This window comes from Halichoerus grypus, chromosome 10, assembly GCF_964656455.1.
Source record: "Halichoerus grypus chromosome 10, mHalGry1.hap1.1, whole genome shotgun sequence".
NCBI lineage: Eukaryota > Metazoa > Chordata > Mammalia > Carnivora > Phocidae > Halichoerus > Halichoerus grypus.
The window spans coordinates 109,289,037-109,304,216 of NC_135721.1; the positions used below are offsets into that span (position 1 = coordinate 109,289,037).

General features: G+C 47.4%; 2 long non-coding RNA genes across 2 annotated transcripts in view; one reads left to right on the plus strand and one right to left on the minus strand.

The window, feature by feature from the left end:
- Window positions 1-2,593: 2,593 nt before the first annotated feature.
- Window positions 2,594-15,180, minus strand: part of LOC144379261 (uncharacterized) — a 29,906-nt gene continuing 17,319 nt past the window's right edge. Inside the window, exons 2-3 of the long non-coding RNA XR_013441964.1 lie at window positions 11,825-11,861; window positions 2,594-2,969 (exon numbers count right to left, since the gene is read on the minus strand). This is a non-coding gene — a long non-coding RNA (uncharacterized LOC144379261). The remainder of the gene's footprint in view (window positions 2,970-11,824; window positions 11,862-15,180) is intronic.
- On the plus strand, window positions 5,477-10,256 carry LOC118536425 (uncharacterized). Its single transcript, XR_004917678.2, has 2 exons — window positions 5,477-5,723; window positions 9,724-10,256. It is a non-coding gene; the product is annotated as an uncharacterized LOC118536425 (long non-coding RNA).

Here is a 15,180-nt window from a genome sequence, read left to right on the forward strand (position 1 = left end):
AGGACTCAAAGGATCCCACTCCTGGAGGAGGCAGGAGCTTCAGGAAATCCATGAAATGGCTGCCTCATTTTCCTATGTCCTCTTTAATAATAGAAAAACATTTTTTATCTCTGTTCTAAGCACTTTACATGTCCTAGTTCAATTAATCCTCACAAATCTGTGAAGTAAATTCTCTCATTAGTCTCCTGTATGGGTTGAGTTGTAGCCCCCCAAAATTCATATTTGATGTCCTAACTGCTAAAACCTCACAGTGTGGCTGCATTTGGAGATATGTCTTTAAAGACGTAACTAAGTTAGAATGAGGTCATTTGAGTGGGCCCGAAGCCAGTATAACTGGTATCCTTATAAGAGGAGGAAATTAGAATACGGTCACAGATGGAGGGAGGACCATCTACAAGCCAAGCAGAGGCCTGGGAAGAAGCCAAGCCTGCCAAAACCTTGATCTCAGACCCAGAACTGCGAGAAAATAAATTTCTGTTGTCTAAGCCAACCAGCTTGTGATACTTTGTTATGGCAGCCCTTGCAGACTAATGCACTTTCATTGTACAGATAAGGAAACTGAGGCACACCAAGGTTAATTAATGTGCCAACAGCTACCTGAGCCCAAGTAGTCTGGCTCCCAGCCATGTTCTTTTCTTTCCAAGCCACGAGGCACTATGCTCCCTTGCCCTCATCCCCCCCCCAACTACAGAGTGGACATTTTTGCAACTCTCATTGGACTATTAAGATTGTCACCTAAAACCCATCTCCTTGCCACGCTCCTCCCACTTCCATCCCTTCTTCCCCACTGCAGCATACCAGCCCCCTTCACCGCAGGGATTTTTCTCTGGCCCAAATCAATATTGTCCATGCTCTGTCTAAAGCCCTTGATGGCTCCCCATGCCTTTGGGAAGCAGCTTTTCAAAGCCAGTTGCAGCCATCATGACATACCACCCCGCAATACTTCAACACCTGTTGTCTCCCCTGAGAGGCAGGATGGGCCCCAACAACTGGCACGTCAAGTGGGTGTTTAGGGGATGACCACAACCACTGGAGGTCTCTCTTTTCTCTTGCTTTGGCTTATTAACTGGTTCGGCTCCCTGCTTGTGTTTTGAGATGTGCTGCTTTGTCCTGCATTTGCTGAATCCTACTGAGCATCAATAATAGACTTTTCCAGCTAACGTTGGAATTTTCAATAGTTGGCATTTAGGAACAGGAGTGTTATATAGGAGCCCTCCTTAACGTGGCATGGATGCATCATGTTTCAATTTCAGCATAAGCCATGACTGATGCCAGGCTCAGAGGAACGACTCTTACTCTGTGACCATCGGGTGTGTGACTGATGCCCCCACGTGGCAGGAAGCAGTCATCGTGGGGCCTGCTGAGATTCACACTTCTAAAAAGCGATGGCTCCGCTGAACCCTATGAGCCTTAAAGGGAGAAGACACCATGCCCCCCCCCCCCATGGTACAGACCCAAGGCTGTTCCTTCAAAACACATGCTTTACCTCCTTCTTCACCTAAAATAGCCCTGCCACCTTGGAACTCACCTACAATGCCCTTTTTTTTTTTTTTTTAAGATTTTATTTATTTGAGAAAGAGAGAGAACAAAAGCAGGGGGAGGGGCAGAAGGAGAGGGAGAAGCAGGCTCCCCGCTGAGCAGGGAGCCCGATATGGGGCTCAATTCCAGCACCCTGGGATCATGACGTGAGCCAAAGGTAGATGCTCAACCGACTGAGCCACCCAGGTGCCCCCACAATGCCCTTCTTAATGACTTCTTTCACCCAGCATAATTATTCTGAGACTCATCTATGTTGTTGCAGGTATCAATGATTTACTTTTATTCCTAGGCAGTGTTTCCTACCTTAATTTGTTTACCCATTCATCTGTTGATGAATATTTGGGTTGTTTACAATTTTTGACTATTACAAACAAAGTTGCTATGAACCTTCACGTACAGTCTTTGTATGAACATTTTCTTTCTCTCGGGTAAATGAAATGGCTTGGTCATATGATAGGTATATGTTTACTTTTTAAGGAATGCCAAACTCTTTTTCAAAATGGCTATACCACTTTCATTCCCAACAGTACTGAGTGAGAGTTCCAGTTGACCTTCACCCTCAGCGGCACTTGTTGTGGTCTTTCTCTTTATTTCATTTATTCTAGTAGGTGTGTAGTAAGATTTCACCATGGTTTAATTTACATTTCCCTGATGACTAACTAGGTTGAATGTCGAACATCTTTTTGTGCATTTATTTGCTATCTGTATCCCTTCTTTGACGGTCAGTTCAAATCTTTTCCCATAGTTTGTTGAGTTGTTGGTTTTCTTATTATTGACTTTTAAGAGTTCTTTATATATTCTGAATACAAGTAAGGTATCTTGATAATCTACACCTACACTGGCCAATATGGTAGAGCCCAGCCCTAGGCAGCTATTGGGCACTTGAAATGTGGCTGGTCTGAATTGAGATTTGTTATAAGTATAAAATGTACAGCAGATTTTGAAGATTTAGTGCCCCCAAATTGTAAAATATCTCATTAATTTGTATACTGATTTCATGTCACAGTAATAATGTTTTGAATAGCTTGGGTTAAATAGAATATATTATCACAAGTTATTTCATCTCTTTATGTTTGTAACGTGGCTACTAGAAGACTTAGAATTATATAAATGACTCATATTATTATACTTCTGCAGTAGAGCACTTTGAACCAATTATAACAATATTATTCTGTATTAGGGTTCTCCATGGAAATAGAACCAATAGGATTGACTGATTGATTGATTGTAAGGAATTGGCTCATGTGATTATGGAAGAAAGCAAGTCCCAAGCACTACAGGGTGAGTCAGCAAGCTGGAGATCCAAGAGAGCCGGTGGTTTTGTTCTAGTCCAAGTCCAAAGGCCTGATAACCAGGATTGTGCCTGTGTGGTTCCCATCCAAAGGCTGGCAGGCTCCAGACCCAAGAAGAGCTGATGTCTCGGTTCAAACCTGAAAGCAGGAAAAGGTCAATGTCCCAGTTGGAAAGCAGTCGGCTAGGAAGAACTCTCTCTTACTTGGGAGAGAGTTAGCCTTTCTGTTCTATTCAGATCTTCAACAGAGTGAAACCTACATTAGGGAGGGCAATGTGTTCCACTGAGTCAACGAAATTTTTTTTTCTCTTTTTCTATTTTTTTTCTATTTCAACCAATTTAAATGTTAATCTCATCCAAAAAAAAAAACCCTCACAGAAGCACCTAGAATAATATTTGACCAAAATATCTGGGCACCCCATGGCCCAGTCAAGTTGACATATAAAGTTAAGCATCAGATGATCCATTTTCCAGCCTCCCTCGAAGCTAGAACCAGTGACCCAGTTATGGGTGATGAGATGTGAAGGGAAATCTGCTTAGGGAGTCCTAGGAAAACTTTCGCTCCCCTAGAAGGAGACATGATTAGCACCTTCTTTGTGTCTCCCCAGCTTACATGTAGATGTGATGCCTACATCTGGAGTAGTCATCTTGTAACAAATGAGGGGAGAAACATCAACGTGCTAAGGATAATGAAGCAGAAGTATGGAAAGAGCCTGGGTGCCCAATGGTATTTTGGGTCACTAAAACAATACCAGCAATCGGCTTGCCTTTGGATTTCTTCTTAGGTGGTTAAAATAAGCCCATATTTATTAAGTTCACTGTCATATTTTGTTGTTCTTACTTGCAGCCAAACATATTCCTAACTAGTGTTGGAAGAATAGTAGGCACTATTTTAGGCATTAGGGATTACAACAGTAAATAATGCCCTTGGGGTGGGAAAACTCATTTTATTTATTTATTTTTAAAGATTTTATTTCTTTGAGAGAGAGAGAGAGCGCGCTAGAGAGAGTACGAGCAGAGGGAGAAGCAGACTCCCTGCTGAGCAGGGAGCCTGATACAGAGCACGATCCCAGAACCCTGAGATCATGACCTGAGCCCAAGGTAGACGCTTAACTGATTGAGCCATGCAGGCAGCCCGAGAAGACTCATTTTAAAGGAGAGAGGGGGGAAAGGGTCAACATGTAAACAAGATAATGTAAGACTATCCATGTCTTACATTAATGTAAAACCAAGATAATGTGGTAATTACTATGAAGGAAATAAACAAATAGAGGGAAACTGGGTATAGCTCCTTTGTGATATGATAGTTAAACTAAGCTATAAAGAACTGAAAAGGAGCTGGCCACACACACACACACACACACGTGAGCAAAGGATTTTCCAGGCAGAGGGACTAGCAGGTGAAAACACTCTGAGATGGAAAAGAGCTGGTGAAGGAACTGAAGGAAGGCATGGGACCAGAGGAAGCAATGAAGAGAGTATAAGGGTGAGGCTGGAGAAAGAGGCAAACTCCAGATCCTGAAGGGTTTGAGGGGGCCACAGAACATAATTGGGACTTTAGGTGCAATGGGAAAGTCTTGAAGGCTTTTGTGTCATACCCACATGATGTTAAGAGAATTCTAGTTGCAATGTGCAATGTGGAAGCTGGAAGACCAGTAGGAAGAGGTTGCAGTACATGGAAGAAATAAAATAGATAATCCCATAGAAAGTTACATAGCTAAGACGGGACATATGATGGAAATTCATAGGCAACAAGATCGGTGTGGCTTGAGACACCAAAGCTCTCTCAAATCTGTCATTACACTGGGATGCCTGGGTGGCTCAGTCAGTTAAGCTCAGACTCTTGATTTCGGCTCAGGTCAGGATCTCGGGGTGGTGAGATCCAGCCCGGAGGGGCTCCACACTCAGCGGGGAGTGTGCTTGCAGATTCTCTCCTTCTGCCTCTCCCCCCATTCATGCACATGCGCTCTCTCTAAAATAAATCAATCTTTAAAAAAAAAAATCTGTAAGTACACTAAATCCACCAACGACCTCACATACAGGAGCTGGTCTGATTCTCTCCACTTGTCATAAGAAGAATGTGTGACCCAGGGCGCCTGGGTGGCTCAGTCGTTAAGCGTCTGCCTTCCGCTCGGGTCATGATCCCAGGGTCCTGGGATCGAGCAGTCGGGCTCCCTGCTCAGCGGGGAGCCTGCTTCTCCCTTTCCCACTCCCCCTGCTTGTGTTCCCTCTCTCCTGTGTCTCTGTCAAATAAATAAATAAAATCTTAAAAAAAAAAAAGAAGAAGAAGAAGAATCTGTGACCCAAAGAGGTGATCCCTGGCTCAAGGCCACAGAAATCACTCACAGAATCAATCAGCTCCTTACCCACCCCCCCGGCTTCCATGTCTGGCCCTCATGAACCCCAAGGTTTTCTGAGCCAAATTACTATGCATTCCCCCAAAAAACCTACCAAGTCTTTTGCTGGGAAAACTACCCTCAACTTTGCCAGCTACAAGTGTTTACCCAACCCCAATCCGAGCTCTCCTCGGTCCCAATGTTCCACTTTTAGAAAAACAAGTAGGCGCCGGGGGGGGGGGGGGGGGGGGGCGGTGGACACGGGACACGATTTGGGAGTCACCAAAGTTCTCACCAGATCCACGAGGGGGCAAAAGAGAGCCAACGGCCGGGCTGCCATCCTTTCTCTGGCTCCCAGCCCGGGGAAGAAGAGGAATACAGAGAGGCGAGGAGGCCCAACTTTGGGCTGGGCTGGGTAGGCAGGGGCCAAGGGAAGGGGAGGCCCCAGGAGTCGGTCAACTGCTCCCCTTGCCCTCCTATCCACGGTGGGAAGGACCTCTGCCACCCCCACTGCTAAGCAGAGCGCGGTTTGAGCTGGAGGGCGTCTAGCCTCGGCGGTAAGACTCACCTGGGGAAGGGGCGGGGCTTGTACGTCTCAGTCAGCCATTGGCTGCGGGCTGCTGGGGGTGGGGACACAGCCTACCAAGCGCTGAGCTCCGTTTGCGCTAATTCTCTAGGGAAGAAGGCCGCGGTGACCCAGCAGCTGCGGGGGGTGCACCAGCCTGTAAAGGGATCTGGGGGAGGTACCAACAAGCGGCCACTTAAGTCCCCTCTCCAGTTTACTCCTGTCCCCTTCCAGCCTCTCTCGCCCTTTCCAGGGTAGGAACAGGGGAGCCTATCCTCCTGCGGACCCAGACACTGGGAGAGAGTTTTCATAGCAGCTGGACAAAGTGTGAGAGTCTAATGGGTCCTGAGGCCCGGCCTCCCGCAATGGATCCTCTTGCCAAGCCCAGGGGAATCTCTCTTGCACAACATTTGCCCGTCTCCTATTTCCTGCCTGACTACAGAGGGATTAGGTCATACTTTTAGCTTTTGACCTATTTCTTTTTCTCCAGAGGACCAGGCTAACTTTTTCCTCTTTATGCCTTTGGGGGGAAAAAAAAAAAGTCCCATCCTCACCACTTTATCAGTTAAACCAAAGGGGGTTTCTGACTCTTAACTAAAAAAATGCTTATTACAGCAGGAATACCGCATACCAGCTAAGATACCCACCCAGCCAGCCCCTGGTGGCTTCGGGAGCCTGCTAAGCACCATAAAGTTTGAGAAAACGAATGTCCAGCATCTCAATCTCCTGCCTGTGACTGAGGAAATCCCCACTGACTGGGTCAGCACAGAAATTACATGAGATTTTTTTCACTCTCATTTCCAAAACTGGGGGCTTTAGCCAATAAGGTGTTTCCACCCAGGTCTTTGAGTCTGTAGCAAATGATGCGACCCCCCGCCACCAGATGCTCCAGCAGTGTGGTTTTGATGGTGGTGCTGGCTACCCAGCCCCCACCCCTTGTGCCTGTGTGATCTCTGGGTCTAGTTGTCCAGGGGTCCTGTGAGCTAATCAATACCCTTTGATTAGGCTTCTTTCCTGCTCTAGTCACAGCCTGTGTCTGCTGCTTGCAGCTCTGACCTGACCGATGCAGGGTCTTTGGAGGGTTGGGGCAAGGAAAGGTGATAGGATCTTGATTTGATCTGACTTGCACTTTGAAGAAATCCAAGCACAGTGAGGACAAAATGTGAGTAAACCAGTTAGACCGACAGCCCAGTTAGGGCTCCTCAGGTTGGGGTGGCGGCTGTGGGAGAAGTTGAATGGAGCTTTAGAGGTGAAATCGAATTGCCTTGGTGATGTAGTGCGTGTTGGAGAAGTAAAAAGGAGGCGTCACGATGACACCCAGGTTTCTGTCTTTTGTAAATGGATGGTGTGGTAGATTAATGGCAAAAATGGTCCCATTTCTCCCCCCTCCCATCAATGTGACTTTGTAGCTCCTCCCATGAAGGGGCAGAGTCTATTTCCAAACCCCTTTAAGCAAGGCTTAGCCTTGAGACTTGTTTGTCCAAAAGAGTGTGGTGGAAGTGACAGTTTCTCAGTTCCAAGTCATGACTCCATGAGACCTTGCATATTTTCACTTGCTTTCCTGGACCCCTGCAATCACTATGTGCACAAGCCTGGACTGGTCTGCTGGAAAGCCATTCTACACCAGCCAGTTCCCAGCCAAGGCAGGAACGGATCACAAAAGCATGAGTGTGCCCAGCCAAGATTAGCTGAGCCCAGCGAACCTATAGACCCATGAGAAATAATAAATAGTTAATGCTTTAAGCCACTAAGTTTTGGGATGGTTTGTTACACAACAAGAGCTAAGTCATATATAGAGAGAGAGATAGAGAGAGAGATGATAGAGATAGAGAGAGATAGAGATAGATCCATCCTGGCTAAGCCCACCACCCTGTGGTGTTTCAAGTACCTGTGGTTACCTGGACTTGCTGGTGATCTCCTCTACCTACAAGTTTGGACTTCCCTGTTCCAAGTCTGTCTTCAGTACACTTGAGCTTGCTCTGATTTTTTTCATGCTCTTTCTTGGGCATCCCAGCTGCCCCTCAGGCCAGCCCCTGGGCTTCCTATGCCCCAGAAGTCTGCTTTATCCCAGAGTCCCTTCACCCAGTATCAGTACCTATTGCTGGCCTTCGAGATTTGCTTTGCTTGAGTCCTATGACTAATTGAGGCTCCCACAGTGCTCTCTGAGCCTGGGTTCTCAGTCTCAGAAGTGGTCCGAACCCCTAGAGCCCTATTCAGGAAACACTAGGCCCAGCACAGAGCAGCTGGGGGATCCCATGCTCCTTTGTGCCCACTCTCATGGCCTCACCTGTGCCCTTCTGGAACATCTGTGATTCACTGATCCTCCCACTACCTCTCTGACAGGCTGCCCTCTGCTCTTCTCCACTCAATACTCAATACTGGGCACCTGGGGAGTGCCAGGCTGTGTGTAAGGTTCAACCTGTGTGGGTCCCCAGAAACAACTTCATCCCACCAACTCAAACACTCCTAGGCAGCTGGTTGACGTGGGGAGCTGGGAACTGACCTGAGACCTCTGTTTTGCCTCCTGTGAATAAAGATACCCCAGAACACAGTGCAATGTATGACTTATCCAGCAAAAACTCCAACAACTGACATAATTTTCACATCTTCGTTTTACTTTGCTTGGCAGAAGCATCTAGGCCTGGTGGAGACATAATTTCCTCTTTCTTTTATGAACTATTCTAATGGGAGGGAGGAGAAGAGGAGGTAAAGACTCTCCCCAAGACCTAGGGGGCACGTGCTCCAGGTCTTCCTTCCAGTGGGTTAGGGAGAGGCTATAGAAAAAGCCGATGAGCCTGAATGCATGAAGACCCCCCACTTCAGCCTAGTTACCTGGGATGCCTGTCCTTTCCGGCATAAAAAGAGCTATCTTCCCTCCCACACCCACCCCACCTACCTCAGGTGCCCCCACTGCAGAGGCAGCTCATCCTGGGCTTTCTGTCAAACAAGGTCAGAGCATGTTGGGGGCTGGATAAATCCATCATTGGTCCAGAATATCGGGGCTCATGACCTCTCTGCCTACTCTAGCTGCCGGCAGGTACGGGCTGGCTGGCACTAACTACAGACACAGGGAGAGGATTCTGAAGGGCTGTTCTGGGGAAGCCTTGTTGAGGGGCACAGAGCCTTGGGGAGGGAGGGGCAGCAATGGGGGCTCTCACCAGCCCCTGCCTGTTCAAAGCATGTGTCCATCTGACTCTCATAAGGGCTTGGGCTTGCAGTTCCGGGCACTTGCAGAAGCAGGGGACTTCTGGGGCTCCCTTATTGATAGAATCTATAGTTTGGCAAAGAACATGCCAAGAGGAGGAGGCAAGAGAGGGAGGGTCAGGCCAGACGAAGCGGTGGGGGGGCGGCTGAGGGAGGTCATTCCACGACTTGATTCTCTTGGAATCTGTCCTGATCATACAAAAGTGGCCTTGGAGAGCAGCGAGGGCTGGGACTCTGGCAGTATCTTCATGGATGCTGAAGGGAGACATGGCCCAAGTCCTCCCCTGAGGTCTTCCCTGATGAAGATGTGGCAGAAAGGAGGGCAAAGTAGGAATGCTGGTGAGCCCTCATTCCTGTTCCCTCACATCTGGGAACTGGAGGGACCCATCCTTGGGATGTGCGGTTGCCGCCCTGGGAGGACACCATGTCAGAGAGCTGGAGGGGGCTGAGGCTGGCCACCAGGGGGCAGCTGTGAGCCCCACAGCCTTGCCGACCTGCACAGCTCCCCCTCAGGGAAAGAAAGCCAGGCCTTGGCCCGCTGAGACCTTGCTTTAAAAATCCCAGCAAGAGGCTGCTCCACTGACCCCATGAGGGGTCCTCAGGTGGGGAGGGGTGAGATGCCCTCCAAGAAACCTTCGCCCCAACAGGCAGACCCCTAACTAACCCAACCAGGTGTCAGCACCAAAAATGGGAGCCAGTGCTGTAATAACCTGGCCTTGGTGGGACCTCCAACCCTGGCCTCAGACTGCCCCACACAAACCTAATGCAGTCCTTCGTTTATTCACTAGCCCTTCGCGAAGATGGTGCCAAAAGAGCCCCTCCCAAAACCAAAGCCAAAGCAAAGGCTTTGAAGGCCAAGAAAGCAGCCCTGAAGGGCGTCCACAGCCACAACAGAAAAGAAAATCCACATGTCACCTACCTTCTGACAGCCTAAGACAGTTTCTGAAGTCAGCCCAAATATCCTAGAAAGAGCATCCCCAGGAGAAACAAGCTTTACCACTATGCCATCATCAAGTTACCCCTGATCACTGAGTCAGCCATGAAGAAAGTAGAAGACAACACGTTTGTGTTCATTGTGGACGTCAAGGCCAACAAGCACCAGATCAAACAGGCTGTGAAGAAGTTCCATGACATTGATGTGGCCAAGGTCAACACCCTGATCAGGCCCGAAGGGGAAAAGATGGCATATATCCAGCTGGCTCCTGACTACAGTGCTTTGGATCTTGCCAACAAAATTGGGATCATCTAAACTGAGTCCAGCTGCCTAAATCTACATATAAATTGTTTTCACCATAAAAAGATAAATAAAAATAAAATCACACCAGGTGTGTTCTTTGACCAGCAATGCTGCTGAGAGGGAATTGGTAGTACTGAATGCTTACATTAGAAAAGAGAAACAAGAAAAAGAAGAGCAAAAAAAAAAAAAAAAAAAAAACCAAACAAGTCCAGCAGAAAGAAGGAAATAATAAAGATAAGAGCAGATATCAATAAAACTGAAAATGAGAAAATGATAGATAAAAGCAATAAAACAGGGGCACCTGGGTGGCTCAGTTGGTGACGCAGCTGCCTTTGGCTCAGGTCATGATCTCAGGGTCCTGGGTGGCTATTATCAAAAGACCTGAAATAACAAGCATGGACCAGGGTGTGGAGAAAAGGGAACCATTGTGCATTGTTGGTAGAAATGTAAATTAGTACAGCCACCATGGAAAATAGAATGGCGGTTCCTCAAAAAGTTAAATATAAAACCACTGTATGACCTGGAAATCTCACTTCTGGGTATGTATCCAAAGGAAGTGAAATCAGTATCTCAAAGAGATACGTGCACTCCTGTGCTCATTGCAGCATTGCTTACAATAGCCAAGATATGGAAACAACCTGTCTATCTACAGAAGAATGGATAAAGAAAATGTGGTATAAGGGCACCTGCGTGGCTCCGTCCGTTAAGTGTCTGACTCTTGATGTCAGCTCAAGTCATGATCTCAGGCTCCTGGGATCGAGCCCTGCGTCTGGCTCCACACTGAGTGGGGAGTTTGCTTGAGGATTCTCTTGCTCTCCTTCTCCCTCTGCCCCTCCCCTGACCAGAGAATGCATATCAGAATATGTAAGGAACTCTCAAAACTTAACAGTTAAGAAAATAAAACAGTCCAATTAGAAAATGGGCAAAAGGGGCGCCTGAGTGGCTCAGTTGGTTAAATGACCGACTTTTGGTTTTGGCTCAGGTCATGATCTCAGGGTCATGAGATCCAGCCCCCATCGGGCTCCACACTCAATACAGAGTCTGCTCGAGATTCTCTCTCCCACTCCCTCCGCCTCTGTTCCTCCCCCCACTCATGTGTGCTCGCTCTCTCTCAAATAAATAAATAAAATCTTTTTTTTTTTTTAATGAGCAAAAGACATGAAGAGATGTTTCACCAAAGAAGAGATACTTTATGGTAAATAAGCCCATGGAAATATGCTTAACATCATTAGCCCTTAGGGAAGTACAAATTAAGACCGTATGAGATATCACCACACACCTATCAGAACAGCTAAAATTAGGGGCGCCTGGGTGGCTCAGTCGTTAAGCGTCTGCCTTCAGCTCAGGCAGGGTCCTGAGGATCAAGCTCCGCATCGGGCTCCCTGCTCCATGGGAAGCCTGCTTCTCCCTCTCCCACTCCCCCTGCTTGTGTTTGCTCTCTCGCTGTGTCTCTCTCTGTCAAATAAATAAATAAAATCTTAAAAAAAAAAGAACAGCTAAAATTAAAAAAAAAAAAATAGTGACAATACCAAACACTTGAGAGGACGCAGAGAATCAGGATCTCTCACACATTGCTGGTGGGAATGGAAAATTATAAAGCCACTCCAGAAAATAGCTTGACAATTTCTTTAAAAAATGAAGGATACACTTACCGTACAACCCAGCAACAGTACTCCTGGACATTTGTCCCTGAAAAATAAAGAGTTATATCCACACAAAAGCCTGTCAAAAGTTGTTCATTGCAGTTTTAATTATAGTAGCAAAAACTGGAAACAACCAAAACATCCTACAAGTGAATGGTTAAACAAACTGGTGCGTTCACACCAACTGGTACATTCACTACTCAGAAAATGAAACGATTCAACAACCTGGATGGATCTCTGGGACATGGGGGTGGAGAATGCAAAAGATCACATACTATATACTTCCACTCACATAACATTCTCAAAATGACAAAAATATAGAGATAGAGGACACATCAGTGGTTGCCAGGGATGAGGGATGGTAGGGAGAGGAGCAAATGTGACTACAAAGGAGTAGCAGAAGGGAGATCTCTGTGGTGATACCATAGTTCTGTATCTTGACCTGGGTGGTGCTTATGCGAATCTATACAAGTAACAAAATAATACAGAACTATACATACATCGTATCGATGTCCATTTTCCAGTTTTGATACCGTACTATAGTTAGGTCAGATGTAACCATTGGGGGGAGCAGGATGAGGGGTACAGGGCACATGAGACCTTTCTCTACAACCTTTGTAACTCTCTGTGAATCTATAATAATTTCAAAATAAAAAGGGTTTTTTTTTTAAATCAATATATGATAGTTTGCAGTGATGACAGCCTGGGTTAGACTGTGTTAGCTTTGAAGTTCTGGAATGGGAGAGAAGCAAGCCCATATTTTTGGGATCTGGGAGAGGGGGAGAGGAAGAGAACAGACATAAGAGTTTCAGCTATGGCTTACACTTCTTCCCTCTTGGTGGCAGAAAGTGGCAGGCAGGCTGTAAAGACCTGGAAAGTGAAGCCTCCAAGGACTGCTTACAAAGCATTTCCTGGACCCTAGGGGGCCCTTCACCTCACCATGGGGTTACTCTCTGTCCAGAAGGCAGCCAGCCTCTCAGAGCCATGACACCCCAGAAACTGATCTGTTCTGGTCCTTGGCAAGCCTTCTTTGACCAGTGGAGAGCTAAGGCTCAGAGAAGGGCGGCAACTTTCCAAGTATCACTCAGATAGATTATTGCATCAGAGTGGGGACATGAATAATTCAGACATCTGAGTGAAGATTGAAGGAGTTTGGCAGTAAGGTAGGAGGGTAGTAAGAGAGGGTGTGGGGGAGACCAGCTAAGAGCCATTGAAATGGTAAAGGTATCAGACAAGCAGACTCAGGACTTAAGAGATTGCATGGGGGAGGGGTGGGAAAGGAGGAAGGCATGACAGTAAGAGAGGTGTCCAGGCTGACCTCAGCCTTCTGGCTTGTACACTAGTTGGATGGGGCTGCCATTTTACCAGGACATGGAGTGGGGTGTGGAATACTCCCAAGAACTGGATTTTGGAGGACTCTGAGTCCTATCTCAAATGTGCGCAGCTTGAGGTCCCTGGGAGACAGACATCCAGGGAGAGTTGTTTAGGAAACACTGTGCTACTTGAGTCCAGAGCTCCAGGAAGGGGTCTGCATAGGTCACTGGAATAACCTTAGCACCAGGCAAGTACATGAAAAGAATGTCGAATTCCACCAGTCATGAGAAGAATGGCTGAATCCAGGTGGTAAAGGAACATGGAGGGAGGAGTGGTTTACAAAATTCCAATATAGACCATCAAGTTGGAAAGAGGTAGCCCAAGAACTGGGTACGGGAGTTATTAAAATGGCATTGAGGGGCACCTGGGTGGCTCAGTCGTTAAGCGTCTGCCTTCGGCTCAGGTCATGGTCCCAGGTCCTGGGATCGAGCCCCGCATCAGGCTGCCTGCGGGAAGCCTGCTTCTCGCTCTCCCCCTCCCCCTGCTCGGGTTTCCTCTCTCGCTGTGTCTCTCTCTGTCAAATAAATAAATAAAATCTAAAAAAATAAAATAAAAATAAATAAAGTGGCATTGATTCCTGCTGTCACATTAACAGATTAGAGACAGAAACTGAGAATCAAAGCCACCCTCTAATAAATGTACAATCAGTAAAAAAAAGTATGTGGCTCCCAGGTCAGTTCAGTGACTCTCTAGAGCCTCCCAACTTCCCCAGCCAGATTGCACCCCCCACCCCAGGGCCTCCTTTATAGAAATTCTGGAGCTGTAGTGCTTCTTCTCACATCCAGCAGGGAACCACCATTCAGGGCTGGGCAAACTGGCATGAGAACGCTTTGGTTCATCCAAGTCCACTGCCCCAGGTCCCAAGTCTGCTTTTGCAGACCATTTGCATGTTAATTTACACTGCTCTACAAACCCTGGATTCCCTTTAAAGGGCTAGTGCCTCTCTTTCCCATTCCATTCTCATCCCTTCATGCATAACCCTAGGTCATGTGGGCTTTGGTGATGAAAAAGAAGTCACTTGTTTGCGGGGTCCCTAAGTTTCTGTATTCATTCGAAATCCATTATTGAGGCTCCAAAATCCATTATGAGAACACAGGCTGCCCTCAAGAACTGGAGGCTATGTCTTGTTCTCCTACCTCCAACCTCTAACACAACCCATGTGATAGGGAGGGGGCACAACCACACCCCACCCCCAGGCTCCTGGACGGGAAACTGAGCTGGTGGGGTAGGTGGAGAAGGATTGGGGTCTAAGGACCTATATACTCAGTTGAGGACTCGGCTCCTGGGGAGGAGCCCACCAATCAGAACTCCCGGCAACTCAGTTGAAGTGACCTATTCATAAAGCACAAGGCCAGATGAGAAAGGTCTTTAACAGGTGGAGGGTAAGTCCTGCTTCCTGTCCTGGAAAGTAGGAGAGGTGTCATGGGACCATAGGCTGGAGACTGTCGCTGCCTTGGCTTCATGGCACAGAGCAGACCCCTCACGAACTCCCTGTCCTGCCAAGGAGACTCCAGGATGAGAAAAAGATAAGCCCTTGGGCTTGAAAACCCCTCTTCATCAAAGGGCTTCTATATCCACTTTGCTTGAACTTGACACACCAGCTGAGAGGCTGCCTTGGGGGTCCTGGACCCTTGTTTCAGGGTATATAAAAGTAGAGACCACGTGACTCCTCCAGTCCCTCCCATTGGGCCCAATTAACCCACACCAAGCCACACCACACACCGCGGCTGGCTCCTGGGTCAAGGCTGTGTTCACTCAAGAACCCATACACTCCGGCCAGGCCATGGGCCCTCTGCACAGCCTCTTGCAGAGCACTGTAGTCTGTTCCGTCTCCTTCTCCTCTTTCTACTTCTCCTCCTCCTCCTCCTCCTCCTCCTCCTCCTCCTCCTTCTTCTTCTTCTTCTTCTTCTTCTTCTCCTTCTTCTTCTCCTTCTTCTTCTCCTTCTTCTTCTCCTTCTTCTTCTCCTTCTTCTCCTTCTTCTCCTTCTTCT